The sequence below is a fragment of the Micromys minutus genome (genome assembly GCF_963924665.1).
Source record: "Micromys minutus genome assembly, chromosome: 18".
NCBI lineage: Eukaryota > Metazoa > Chordata > Mammalia > Rodentia > Muridae > Micromys > Micromys minutus.
Window position 1 is genome coordinate 53897547 of NC_137953.1, and position 13459 is coordinate 53911005.

The window sequence follows — 13459 nt, forward strand, 5'->3', positions numbered from 1 at the left end:
GTTTCTAATTCTTTCAGATGGTTAGAATGACCAGCTTCAGTTATCATTTAACTTTTATAATTAACTTGTTCGATTCTCAAAGGTTTTGGAAAAGACTTGGGTTAGCCTGTAATATGAAATGACATGAAACTATTATGAAATATGAATTAGAGCAGTTGGAGGAATAGTGTTATGACTGATGAGGAGCTTAAAGATTATTGTAGTACATATATTATTATACATTTCTGTAATAAACTTGGTATTTTGAATTTTTTTCCTAGTTAGTAACAGCCAAAGAGAAAATATTCTTTAAAAAGTATGTATGTTAGTGAGATGCAGTGGTGAAAATAAAGCACTTCTTCTTTGTAGTGGCCTGTAAAATGAACAATGAAATAAATCTTAGTATGCAAATTTTGTGTGAAGGTCATTAGAAATTTTAGTAACTGCAAAAAAAATGCCATAACTGTAATCTACAGTATGAAAGTGAAAAGCAAATCTATTTAGGACTCTTCTTTGAGACTTGTTTTTTTTTTTTTTTTCCTGATCATGCAAATTTTATTGTGGCCCTGTATGAGTTTGCTGGGGGTTCTCCAAGACCATTCAGAAACTGGAGGACTGGGTTGAAGGGCTCCTGTATGGCTCCTACAGCATTAGACTTATTACATTTAGACTAGGATGGAGGGGCTGGATAACTGCACCAGAACACAGCTGGTAGACATCCTGCCTTAAACACAGAAGATGCTAAGATGAGCTCATTTCTTGGATGGCAACTTCTTAAGTTTGGGTGTAGATTTTCCCTTCTTCAATGGGCTCTTGTCCTGAGGGCTGGGCCTCACTACCACTTCCTCCTCCCGTTTTTTCCACCCTCTTTCTCTTAGGTATGTTCATCTGCTTCTGGGGGAGCTGCTCTTTTCACTTGTTTGACAGGTATTACCTCTAGTGATACATCTGTATCTGCATCTTCATTTCATCATCCTCCTCTTCCTCCTCTTCCTTATTATCTTCCCAGGCCTGGTCTGAAGTCTCGTAACATTTCTGTCCACTGAGGAACACAGGTCCTGAGCCAGCCCTGAGATGAAAAGTTACTGGAGGAGAAAGCTTCGTACCTGGCACTATGACCATAGGCAGGACAGAGGCCTTCAGTGTGGCAACAGTGATTGCTGATCTTCTTTCTTCCTGGGGGAGGATTTCCACACGATTCACTTCCTGTTTGGCTTTCTGCCCCAGGCATATCTTGCTGAGCAAGAGTTTACAGCTGTACTTCCTCCCACCTTAGGCTCTGAAGGTGCAAGTCTGATATTCCTGATTGAACTCACTGCCACGGAGCCTGTTCTTTGCTGTGGTTTCAGTCAAGCTGCTGGTGTTGTGGTGACTCATGTTGACTTCCTGGGTGACTTGGTGGTGGTGTTGCGGGGAAGAATTATATCTGTGGTGAGGCAAGCTTAGAGCTCATCTGTTATCACTGTTTTCTGAGTAAAGCAAAGGCTAGCTCACACCCTTCCATAAGGAAAGCAACCTTGAGTCCTGAGAATTGTTGGCTATAGCCAACAGCCATTCAAAACTAGAAGCCAAGTTTCCAACCCCCACTCCTCAACTGATGAGAGCATCCCCAGCCCTGAGGCAGGTATACTCAACACAGCAGTGCAAAGAATGGTGGTTTTCTCTAGCCCAAGTTTGGAAGCTTGCTGAGATCCCCAGAATGGAGAGAGAGGGGACACCAGGATGTATGCCCAGTTGGATACAAGTCCTACTTATCCCCCTGCTGAAGCTTACAGTGTTGCCAGTCATGAGTTGCACCTCTGCTGCAGGTCCTCAGTCTGGCTTCAGGGCTTCATCTAAGGCTCAGCTTCTCACACTAGGCTGTTCAAGTGCCTTCTTTGAGATTTGTAAAGGCCAGTCTTGGATTGGCTTGTAAGTAAAGAGTTTTTGAAACCCAAGGACAGAGCTGAAACTCCAGGCGCAGCTCATCAGAATAGAAGTCACCAATGAGCCGGATATAGCTGTAGGATAGGAAGATTGCTAGTTTGAGGGCCAGCCTGGGCAAAGTAGGAAAAATCCTTTAAAAAATAAGCAAGTGGGACTGGACAGGTTGTTCAGCTGTCAAAAGTATGTTATTCCTTTCCCAGTATCCACTTCAAGTGGCACATAAATGCCTGTTACTCTAGCTCTGGGGGATCTGATCTTTCTCTTGGTCACTGCAGGTGCTTGTACTGATGTGCACTTACATATACATACATGAACATACATGTATAATTAAAAAATAAAATATGAACAATGAAAACTAATAAGCAAAAAGAAGTAAAGGTAGCAATAACAATAATAACAAATACAATTTTAACTTTGTGAATTAAATCTATTATTAATGTGTGTTTGCCTTAAAAATTCACTGTAGTGCTCTTAAGATGTTCTGTGAGATTTTTATTGAAATAAAAGTTCTATGAAATTGGCTGTTTCAAATGCCATCAACTTTAATTTTAATGATTAGAAAATGAATTTAGGAACTTATTTTATGAATCTGATGCTCAAACCTGGATATCAATTGTCCTCATCTGGAAAGTGAAATGCATAATATTATAATAGGAAGCAGAGACTTGTGTAAATGGCTACTCACAGTGTCTTTTTAAACATGGTTTACTCTGCAAAATTGTTGTAGCTGAATATTTTTATCCACTGCTGCAATTGCAAAATTGAACTGTTCTTCATTGTTTATACCGCCATAACTATAAGGAGAGTGAAACTTTATAGTGTGGATGAAGAGTTGATCATGGGGACTGTATATTCTTTGTGGTTCTCAGTTCATTTGATATTTGATAGGAATTATAGGTTTTCTGATGAAAGAAAAATAACATTTGATGGCTTATTTTTTCCAAAACATTAAATAACAAGCTGAACATGCATTCACAGGGGTTTCCAATCTGTCACATAAAACAGGCAACATTGCTTCTATAAAAAAATGTTAGCAATGAATTTTAGTATCAACAGGAGCCTGAAAATACAACTCTATCCACATACCGGCTTATGCACAGTGCTTTTTGGGGTATTTCTTTGTCAGAGTTAATAAATAAATGGAAATCAATTTCTCTTCCACATCCACTAACATGTTATTTATATACTGAACATAAGGATCTACTACTAAAGTAACTGATTGAAGCAAAATCACAAACCCTTTGTCCATCATGAAAAAGGAGTTGAATGAAATTAATGTCCTTGCAAAAACTCTGGCATAAATGTTTAGCAGGTTTTTTTCACACATAACTAAGTGTGGAAGCCACCAAGATGGCCTTCCATAGATGAATAGATAGTTGAGGCACACAGCTACCCAGCACAAAGAGTTGATGATCAGTATAAAATGAAGTAAACTTCCAGTATAGACAAATTCTCAAGTACTTTACCCAGTGAGCCATCTCTCTGAGTGCCTAGGAAGATATTTTGATTTAACACCGTAAGCATAAGATATCTCTGATATGTTTTAATTCAACATGGTAATAAGGTATTGTTGATTGTTTTAACCTAACATGCTAATGAAATGTATTACTGATATGTTCTACTTTCAGGGAAAGTATGAAAATATATTTATGCCACTTAGATGCCTGGAGAGAAAATACTAGGTATTGATTGAAGAAGAAGATTTAGAAAATATTTTCCTTTACAAAATTCATCTGCTCAACCCTCAGCTGGAGGTTGAAGCTGAATCAAAAGTCATTAGTTTTTAATTGCTTTTCCCTATGACCAAGTTGTTTCACTCACCTGAAATGGCTCCCACTGCTCTCTATCTCTCTGTCACTCTGTCTGTCTCTCTGTCTCTCTTTCTGTCTCTCTGTCTTTTTGTCTCTCTATCTCTCTATCACTCTGTCTGTCTCTCTGTCTCTCTGTCTCTTTGTCTCTCTATCTCTCCCTCCCTCCCTCTCTCTCTCTCTCTCTCTCTCTCTGTCTCTCTCTCTCTCTTTCTCTCTCTCTCTCTCTCTGTGTGTGTGTGTGTGTGTGTGTGTATGTGTGTGTGTGTGTATGTGTATGTTTAACTGCTTCCATATCATATTTCAAATACTGATCCCAATACTTTGTCTGCCCAGATTCTTTCTATGTGGCTTTTACCATACAAGATTGCAGAATCTTGTGTGTACCTATAGTGGGATCACAGTTGTGGGATGGATGGATGGGATCTGGAAAGCCGAGGTCTTTCCACATATGTGAGCCATCATAAGAGGCTTGCTGAAAGTCCATACACTGTTTCCCCTTTTATCTCTTCTCCATTTTTCAATAATATTATCTCACATGAAAAGGCTCAGTGAGGAGTGGGTGAAGAATGGTAGACAAAATGTGTTCTTTCAAAGTAACAATGTTGTGTTGTTCCTGTGGTAAGTTATAAAGTGGAAGGCAGGCCTTTCATGCCCATGTTCTTTCTATATTCTCTCCCAGGGAAGGAACAACTCACAAAATAAAAGGCTCAGCTCTGCAATTTATCATCTATTGATCTGAGATTAGAGTGTAATTGGTTTTAATACATTAAAGATTTGTTACTTTGGTTCTTTGTTCTAATATAATCCTTGGCATTATTGCATTTATTGGCAGAAATATCAGTCATACTGGTGTACTTATTCTGAACAAAGTACACAGCGGTCACTCTTCCCGTCATTTCTGCAGTGTTTCACTGCACATACCACCTATTTAACAATTGAATTGAATCTTGCCTTGAATAATTCGTGGCTTCCTAATTAAACAATAATACGTTGTAAGACAAGTTTTTATCGTTTTTTTATAACTTTGTGTGGTCCCAATACAATAATTCACATTTCTGATATTTAATAAACAGGATTTCATTTTTCTTTTGTGACTTCAAACTACCTTTTCTCCCAGTGTCATCTCTCCTTCCCTTGCTCCCTTTCTCTCTTCCTTTTTTCTATTTGTGAACAATTTGTATTCATAACGCTCTTTTTAGCATAGAACTTGCATTAGTTTTGAAAGCCCACTAGCTTGTAAAAACAGAACTAATGAGAATGTGTCTTATACAGACACTGTGTTCTGCTCAATATTATATTGTAATATCAGTTCAGCATTTAAACAAAATAGATTTTTAAATCTGTTTTTATAGAAAAAAATGGGTCATGAATGTGTGGTAACTGAATTACCTGTGATCTTTTTGGTATGAGAGGATTTCTAATTTGCAATCTAGCCCCTGGAAACCAATAGGATTGTGGCTATTATTAAAACATTATTTAGAAGTTACTATCCACTTTTGTTCTTGTGTATCATGTTATATAGTATTTATGATCATGTACTAAAGGACATATGTGCTTGACAAAATTTGTAATAAGTCATCCTCTGAAAACCCTTTCTTGGAATCAGGCAGGCTCAATGTGCTGGCTAGCCTTATATCATGTCAGCATAAAAGATGAATCTGAAAGAAAAGAACTTTAATTGGGAAAATACCTTCATTAGATCAGACTGTAAAGTGTTTTTCAAATTAATGATTGAAGGAAAGAAGGCCCAGCCTATTGTGAATGGTGTAAATCCTGGGCCTGTGATCCTGGCTTTTGTAAGATAGCAGGGTAAGCAGCACCCCACCGCCACCTCCAGTGCCCTCTGACTCATCTCCCGCCTCTAGATTATTGACATTATTGAGTCTCCTATCTTTATTCTATCCTGTAATAAACAGCAATATGGAAATGTAAGCCAAATAATATCTTTCCTACCCATGTTTCTTTCTGGCCAAGGTGCTTCAGTGCAGCAATAGAAACTCTAGTTACTAAACTAACTTCGATTTTCGTAAATATATCATCTCTATAGGAGTTTCTGCAGAAGGCATGCTGTTACCATCTTCTTTTCACTTTATTTACCCATATTTGGCATAGATTTTGAGTATTACTAAATAACTCATTTGGGTTTCATTGATACATTCAGATGTTTTAGCAATAATAATATCAGCATCATTTACTTTTAACTAAAGAATGTGGGCTATACTTGTAATCATGTAAGAAACAAACATGTTAGAGGTACATATTCTCCTCAGAAATATTATAGTATTTCTATTATATAAATATATGTAATATATATTTATAGTGCCACGAAATCATGTTTTTAGCTATTTTTATCTTTGCCATTGTTTTATGTATGCATGTAGTAATATTCACATGCTAAGATTAACTTTTGAGAATGCATGGACTGCTCTCTGACAGACACATATAATAATTTGGGGATAGTAAGATGGCCAGTAAAGAGTGCTTACTACTTTTGCAAAGAGCTAGAGTTCAGTTGCTGGCACCCATGTCATGTGGCTCACAATGACCAGTAACTCAAGATCCAGAGGATCTGAGACACTCTCCTGGCCTCTCAATGTTCCTTAGTATTCTCTAGTTCGTTGTGTAGGTTGGAGGCCTCATGGGGCTGTCCTCATTTACTTTCACATCTTTACTGGTTTGTATTCAGTTCATATTTGAAAAGTCAGGTTGGAAGGACTTTATGTGTATGCCTTAAATCATTAGAACCTCAGAACACTCTGTAACCAGTGCCTCTTACTTCCTCTTTCCCAGTATCACCTGAGACTTAGGTGGGGAACATTTTCTAAGTATAGCCACTGGACTGGACTTCACAACTTTGCATTTTGATTGATTGTGGTTTCTTTTTCCTCTAGTTTTGATATTTTCTTTACTTAAATTTCAAATGTTATCTCCTTGCCCAGTTTTCCCTCTGGAATCCCTATTTTCCAACCCCTTCTCTAGCCTCTATGAAAGTGTTACCCCACACATCCACTCCCTTCCAGCTCCCCACTCTGGCATTCCCCTATGCTGGGGTATTGAGTCTTCACAGAACAAAGGACCTATCCTCTTATTGATGCCTGATAAAACCATCCTCTGCTACATATGTTGCTTGGCGATGGGTACCTCCATGTGTACTCTTTGGTTCCTGGTTTAGTCTCAGAACTCTGGAGGGCCTAGTTCATTGATATTGTTGTTCTTCTTGTGGGATTGTAAACCCCTTCAGCTCCTTCAGTCCTTTTTCTAACTTTTTCCATTGGGGAACCTCTTCTCAGTACAATGGTTGGTTGAGAACACCCAACTCTGTATTTCTCAGACTCTGGCAGAGCCTCTTAAGAGACAGCTATATCAGGCACCTGTTAACATGCACTTTTTGGCATCCACAATATTGTTTAGAATTGGTGACAATATATGGGATAGAACCCTGTGTGGACACTCTCTGGATGACCTTTTGTTTAGTCTCGGCTTCACACAACTTTGTCTCTGTATTTCCTCCTGTGGATATTTTGTTTCCACTTTTAAGAAGGTCTGAAGCATACCCTATTTGGTCTTCCAACTTCTTGAGCTTCATGTGGTCTGAGGATTGTTATCTTGGGTATTCCCAGCTTTTGGACTATTATTCACTTATCAGTGCGTGCATACCATAATTGTTCAATTGTACTTCAGTTACCTCACTCAGGATGATATTTTCTAGATACATCTATTTGCCTAAGAATTCTATAAAGTCATTGTTTTTAATAACTGTGTAGTATTCCATTATGTAAATGTACCACATTTTCTGTATCATTCCTCTATTGAAGAACATCTGGGTTCTTTTCAGCTACTACAAACAAGGCTTCTATGAACATCGTGGAGCATGTGTCTTTGTTATATGTTGAAGCATCTTTTGGGTATATTCCCAGGAGTGGTATAACTGGGTCCTCAGGTATTACTCTATCCAGTTTACTAAGAAACTGCCAGACTGATTCCAGAGTGGTTGTACCAGCTGGCAATCCCACCAACAATACAGGAGCATTCCTCTTTCTGCACATCCTTGTCAGCATCTGCTCTCACCTGAGTTTTTGCACTTAACCATTCTGACTGGTATGAGATGGAATCTCAGCTTTGTTTTGATTTGCATTTTCCTGATGACTAAGGGTTTTAAACATTTCTTTAGGTACTTTTCAGCCATTCAATATTCCTCAGTTGAGAATTTTTTGTTTAGTTCTGTATACCATTTTTAATAGGGTAATTTGCTTCTCTTGGGTCTAACTTCTTAAATTCTTTGTGTATATTGGATATTAGTCCTCAACCAGATGTATGATTGGGAAAGATATTTTCCAATCTGTAGGCTGCCATTTTGTCTTCTTAACAATGTCCTTAGCTCTACAGAAGCTTTGAAATTTCTTGAGATACCATTTGTCCATTCTTGATATTAGAGCATAAACCATTGATGTTCTGTTCAGGAAATTTTCCCCTTTGCCTATGTATTCAAGGCTCTTCCCCACTTTCTCTTCTATTCGTTTCAATATATCTGGTTTCAGTCCTTGATCTAAATGGCATCTTTTCCTTAATGGAAGGTAAAAACTGCATTCATATGTGGGTATAGTAACCCACATAGATTTTTGTTAGGGATTATGCTGGTTTCATAAAGTAGTGGTTGTAGATTTTTCTCCAACACACAAAACTTCAGTACTACTAAGTAATTATAGATAAATGTGTCCATTTCCCAGCTCTGTTCTCTAAAAAAGCTAAGAACCAGGCACACTAAAGGTATGAATGATTTCTGATGATATTTTCAAGGGTGCCAATGTTGAAGGGGTTCCCACTGGCAAAATCTGGGATACTAGCAATATTAAAAATATGAAGGCAGAGTAATGCACATAGTTACACTGTAGTCATGAAGAATAATGTATGAGCCCGGAGTATAAAAGTTCTTGGTTCAGGGGAAACGTCATCATTTAAATAAAAAGGACTTGGTAGAATTAGGAAACCTCTATGATCATCATAATAATAACTGGTTCTGGTAAGTGATATTAGTGCATTTTTAAAGAAAGAAGTACACATTTAACTTAAATAATAATTACATTGTCTCAAAACATCCTATGGTAAGATATGCATTCATTGCATATTTCGTGTTATAATGGTGTTATAATAACTTTGAAAAAGGAAAACATGGCAAATGCTGACTGAGGAAAACACTGAAAATGACATTATTAGTTATACGTCTGAAAGGCACTGTGCTCTTCATCACTATTGATTGATTCCATCATTTCATGCCCGTGGTGTTTTCACACTTTTCTTGCACAAACTGAATCACACCTTGACCAAATGGTGTGCAAACCCAAATTGTCAACTGTTCTATGAGATAATTAACTTGTAGTCTTTACAGATGTGTGATGACAGAAAACACTGGGAAACTGTCAGACAATAGGGTGTGTCTGTGACAAAACGAATGTGTGATCTTAGACTTTTGTAGACATACCTGGGATAATGAGGGATGTGCGCATTTATGCCCTGTTTGTTACATCAGTGTATTTTTTCTGATTTAAATGACAGTACTTGTTCTACAGGTAGTTTCATGTTTTTAGAAAATAAACTTATAAATACGAAGGGCTGAAAGAATGCCATGGGTACATAGTTAGCATTAAACCTTCTCTCAATATGCACATAGGAATATAATAATTGATGTCTTTATTACTGTGATTCCATACTGTGACCAAAAGCAGCTTTAGCAGGAAAAGTTTTATTTGGGCCTTATCGTTCCAGAGAGATAAACTTGATTCCCATAAGGACAGAGAAACATGACAACAGCTACCAGGTCTGCTGGCAGGAATAACTGAAAACTCACATCTCAAACTCCAACCAGGAAACAGAGCGGTAACATGAAATGGTGTGAGGCTTTATACTCTCTAAGCCCACAGATATTGACATACTTCCTCCAGCAAGGCGTCACTTCCCAAGCCTCCACAAAGAGTCACTAACCGGGCCCAAGTCTCCAAATTCCTAGACTATGGGAGACAGCTTTATCAATCCACCACATTGAGAATGAGATATATGTAATAGCAAACAAACAAAATCTAAATAAACTCTTTTTGAATCCCCAAACTGTGGAAAGATCTACTCTTATGTATTATACATAGAATATTCCTCTGAGATTGTCTACAATCTGCTGTTTGTGTCATCTCAATGGCTGATTCACTGCCTTCTCTAGATTTTGCATCAGCAAGTCTAAAACCAGCATAGATTTCTGCAAGAATGTTACCATTTGCTCATGTTTACTCACTGAAGTACCAGAGCGTTTGTAGTCTCTGTGTGTCTAATTCAGTACACTTGAGATATTTCTTCCAGAATTTTTCAGTTTGTTTTGATATTTTGATACAGATCTTCAGGTATAAACGTTCTGATCCTGAGAACTCATGGCTATGTTTTTGTCATGAGAATACTCAAACTTCTGGAAGATAAATCCTGCCAGATATTGATCTTTAAATGTCAGAATTCACTTTGCAAAAAAAGCAGCCATATTACTGTTATATTTCAACAATAAATATATTTTCAATTTGGCATATTGACAGATTACAAGAGTTTGTTTTTAATGACAACAAGTTCTTACAATAATTATTTTAGATAATCAGGTTCTTATTAATGCTATTTAGAGTGTTTGGAACACCCATGTATTTTTAGTTTGACTTTGATTAGTAACTTTGGTTCTGGCACAAAATATCAGAGAAAAGAAACATGTGTGATTATTACATGGTTCACGGTGTGAGGGTCCAGCCACTGTGGTGGTGAAGGCATGCCTGTAGGGGTGTGAGACAGCTTGTCACATTACATCCACAGTCAGGAAGTGTTCCTGCCACTCAAGCTCAGGGTCTTTCCTCTGCACTTCGGGTCCTCTGGAGGCACTGTCACAAACACCTAAAGACACAACCCCAGGTTACTAAACCCACCCAGGAAGCTGAGAGTGAAGATTAACCATCATGCCCTGCTTCATCTACTGGTTATGGAGATTTATTATATACTAGAATCAAACAAAGTGTTCATACATTTTAACAAAATTTTGCCCTAGCACATTTATCAGGTCAAATACCTAGAAAATTTACCACTTTATGCTTGATGTGCCTGATCAATTTCTACTCTGTGAAATCTAAAGAAGAAGGCAGAATGAAGACTTAGACAATAAAGATGACTTCTTGGGGCTGTGAAGTGGCTCAGAAGATGAGGGTGACTGGTGCCAAAGTTAATAGCATAGCTTGAAACCAGGATCCATGTAGGGAAAAGATTAAATTGATTCCTGCAAGTCTTCTGACCTACAGATATATGACATGTCCTGTGTACCTCAACATACATGCATGCACACGTAAGTGAGCGCACACACACACACACACACACACACACACACACACACGTACCAACACATGTGCACACTTGCATGCAAATGAATGTTTCAAATGTAATTTTGGTAGCCCCTTTCAAAAGATCTATTTTTCACATTCAACATTTTATGTAATTTGACTAATAGGCTAGAATGATTCAAGTTTTAGATGTATTCTCAAGAGAACAATTACATTCTACAAAGTTTATATGCTATTATTTTGTATTACTTTACCAATTACTTGTATGCCAAGTCAAGAAGTGGATGTTTGTGTATAAGTTTTCCACTCCCAAATAAGAGGTTTAAGGGCAATGAGGGCTTTTGTGTAGGCTCAGTGACTGTGTTTCCCAAATGGCACCTTATGGTATGGCCTCAGACAGTTTTAGGAGAGTTTCTTGAAATCAATTTAGGAAGTTTATAAAGGTTTCACTTATCTATGACACACACACATGAAATTGAGTATATAGTGAATATTTTGGATACTATAAATATAATTTTAGTTATGTTACTGATATCATGTGGAAGATTGAAATTATTGCATATATGGGTAGCATCCACAGGTTCAGTGTGAAGATCCCAAATCCTTACCACTACCACTAACTATAAAACTCTGAACAAATTACTTACATAGGCACATTTTTGGTTTTTTGTTTTTTGGTGTTGGTTTTTTTTTTTTGTTTTTCTTGCTGGTCATTGACTTCTCTTTTCCTTTTGAATTATAGTGAAATTTGATGTGACTTATTTGGAAAGCAGTACATTTAATTATAAAAAGGAACTCTGTGACTCAAGACCACTCACAGCACCTCCGGTCTGTACATAGCACAGAGATTTAGTTCTATTTCCCCAACTAATAAAAAGAAACTCAATCTCAGTCTTTTCCTCTCATCTATCTGTCTCTGGCTTTCACAGACACACACACACACACACACACACACACACACACACACAAACACAGACATGCATATCGTCACATACCCACATTTTCAACAGCATCGTAGATGAAGGGTTGATGAATCATTAAGAGACTTTCACACTTTTTCCATTTTTCTTCATGTAGAGATGATGATGTGGTGTACTGGAATATGTGTATTTGAAGAAAGTCTTCATGATCATCTGCCTGAGGGAAAAATCTCCTCTATGCCCCTGATGAGTTTTCATTGTTCCATATTTAGCACGATAATTTTATGCATGTTGGTTAAGTACTTTCAAAGTTTATGACAATAACCTCAGTTAGCTGAATCTCAGGAGAATTACTTAAAAGTCTTTAAATTACTTCAGATATGCATTGCCAAAATTAGAAAATTATTTTTCATTAATGTTAAAGAAAGCAGGTAGTCAGAAAGGTAAAATAGATAAAAATTTTAGTAATAGCAGATTCTATGCTTTTGTCTCTAAATAATTGTATCATAAAGGTCATTAGCATATCTACTGTGAGTAATAGTAATTAATCTGATTAAAGATGGTTTGTTTTCTCCTTTCATAAGGACTTTCTAGTATCTCATTTTCTCTAGGGAGTATTCTGGAAAACTCTTCTGTCTTGTCTTTTTGGCGACATACATAAGTGTGTCTACAGAGACACAGCAATCTTTTGTGAAATGCCACTTCTGTGTTGGTTAGTGCTACAAGGAAAGAAGGACGCGAGCAAATGAACATGTATATTTACTGAGTGTACTTTCTTAGATATCCTATGGTACTGAGCTGTCACCTTATGTTTATTGCAGTCTAACAAAAACTAATTTAATTTCAAACTTAAAGGTGTCATTTTGTAAGTAATTGATGAATGTTGGTTATGTGGGTTCACAAGCTTCATTTGTTTTCTGAAAACTAAATATTTGGGTTAGATGAACTCAGGACAGAGAGCAAAAAGAACCAAGTTGGAGGGAAGGTTGTGAAGGCAAAACAGGAATTGCTTGCCTTTGGAGTTCAGGAACATTGTAGGAAGTACACACTAGACATTCTCCTGGGAACTGGGGCACTGGTGAGTGTTCACAGCAGCTGCTGTAATGAGTAGTTCTCCCTTATTCCAAAATCTGTGGAAATGTTGGCGGATAAGCTCTTCTGGTATTCACACTCAATATTATGAATGCATTCATCATCATTTTTGTGTTCTAAAATGGCTTAAATCCTAAATTTTATGTCATCTTAATTTTTACCAAAATAAAATAATTAATGTCATGAAAACCTAGTGAATTATGTAAGTTAAATGAGTGAATTATATAAGTAATAAATAATACCATAAAACTGTTTTTAATAAGACCACAGAAAGAAGTACCATGTGGAAAATACAGTACCCAGGAGAGGTTTGGAATCTATGAAAGTTGTTTCCTTATCAAATAATTAGACCCAGGTATTTGCTGTGCTGCTTATGAGCTCA

General features: G+C 37.2%; 1 protein-coding gene and 1 pseudogene across 3 annotated transcripts in view; one reads left to right on the forward strand and one right to left on the reverse strand.

Annotated features, from left to right (window-relative positions):
- Positions 1-13459, forward strand: part of PDGFD (platelet derived growth factor D) — a gene marked incomplete at its 5' end in the record, with an annotated part of 205385 nt that overhangs the window by 54439 nt on the left and 137487 nt on the right. The window lies entirely within an intron of this gene.
- On the reverse strand, positions 732-1356 carry LOC308432339 (nucleoplasmin-2-like; annotated as a pseudogene). Its single transcript has one exon. The product of its transcript is annotated as a nucleoplasmin-2-like (transcript).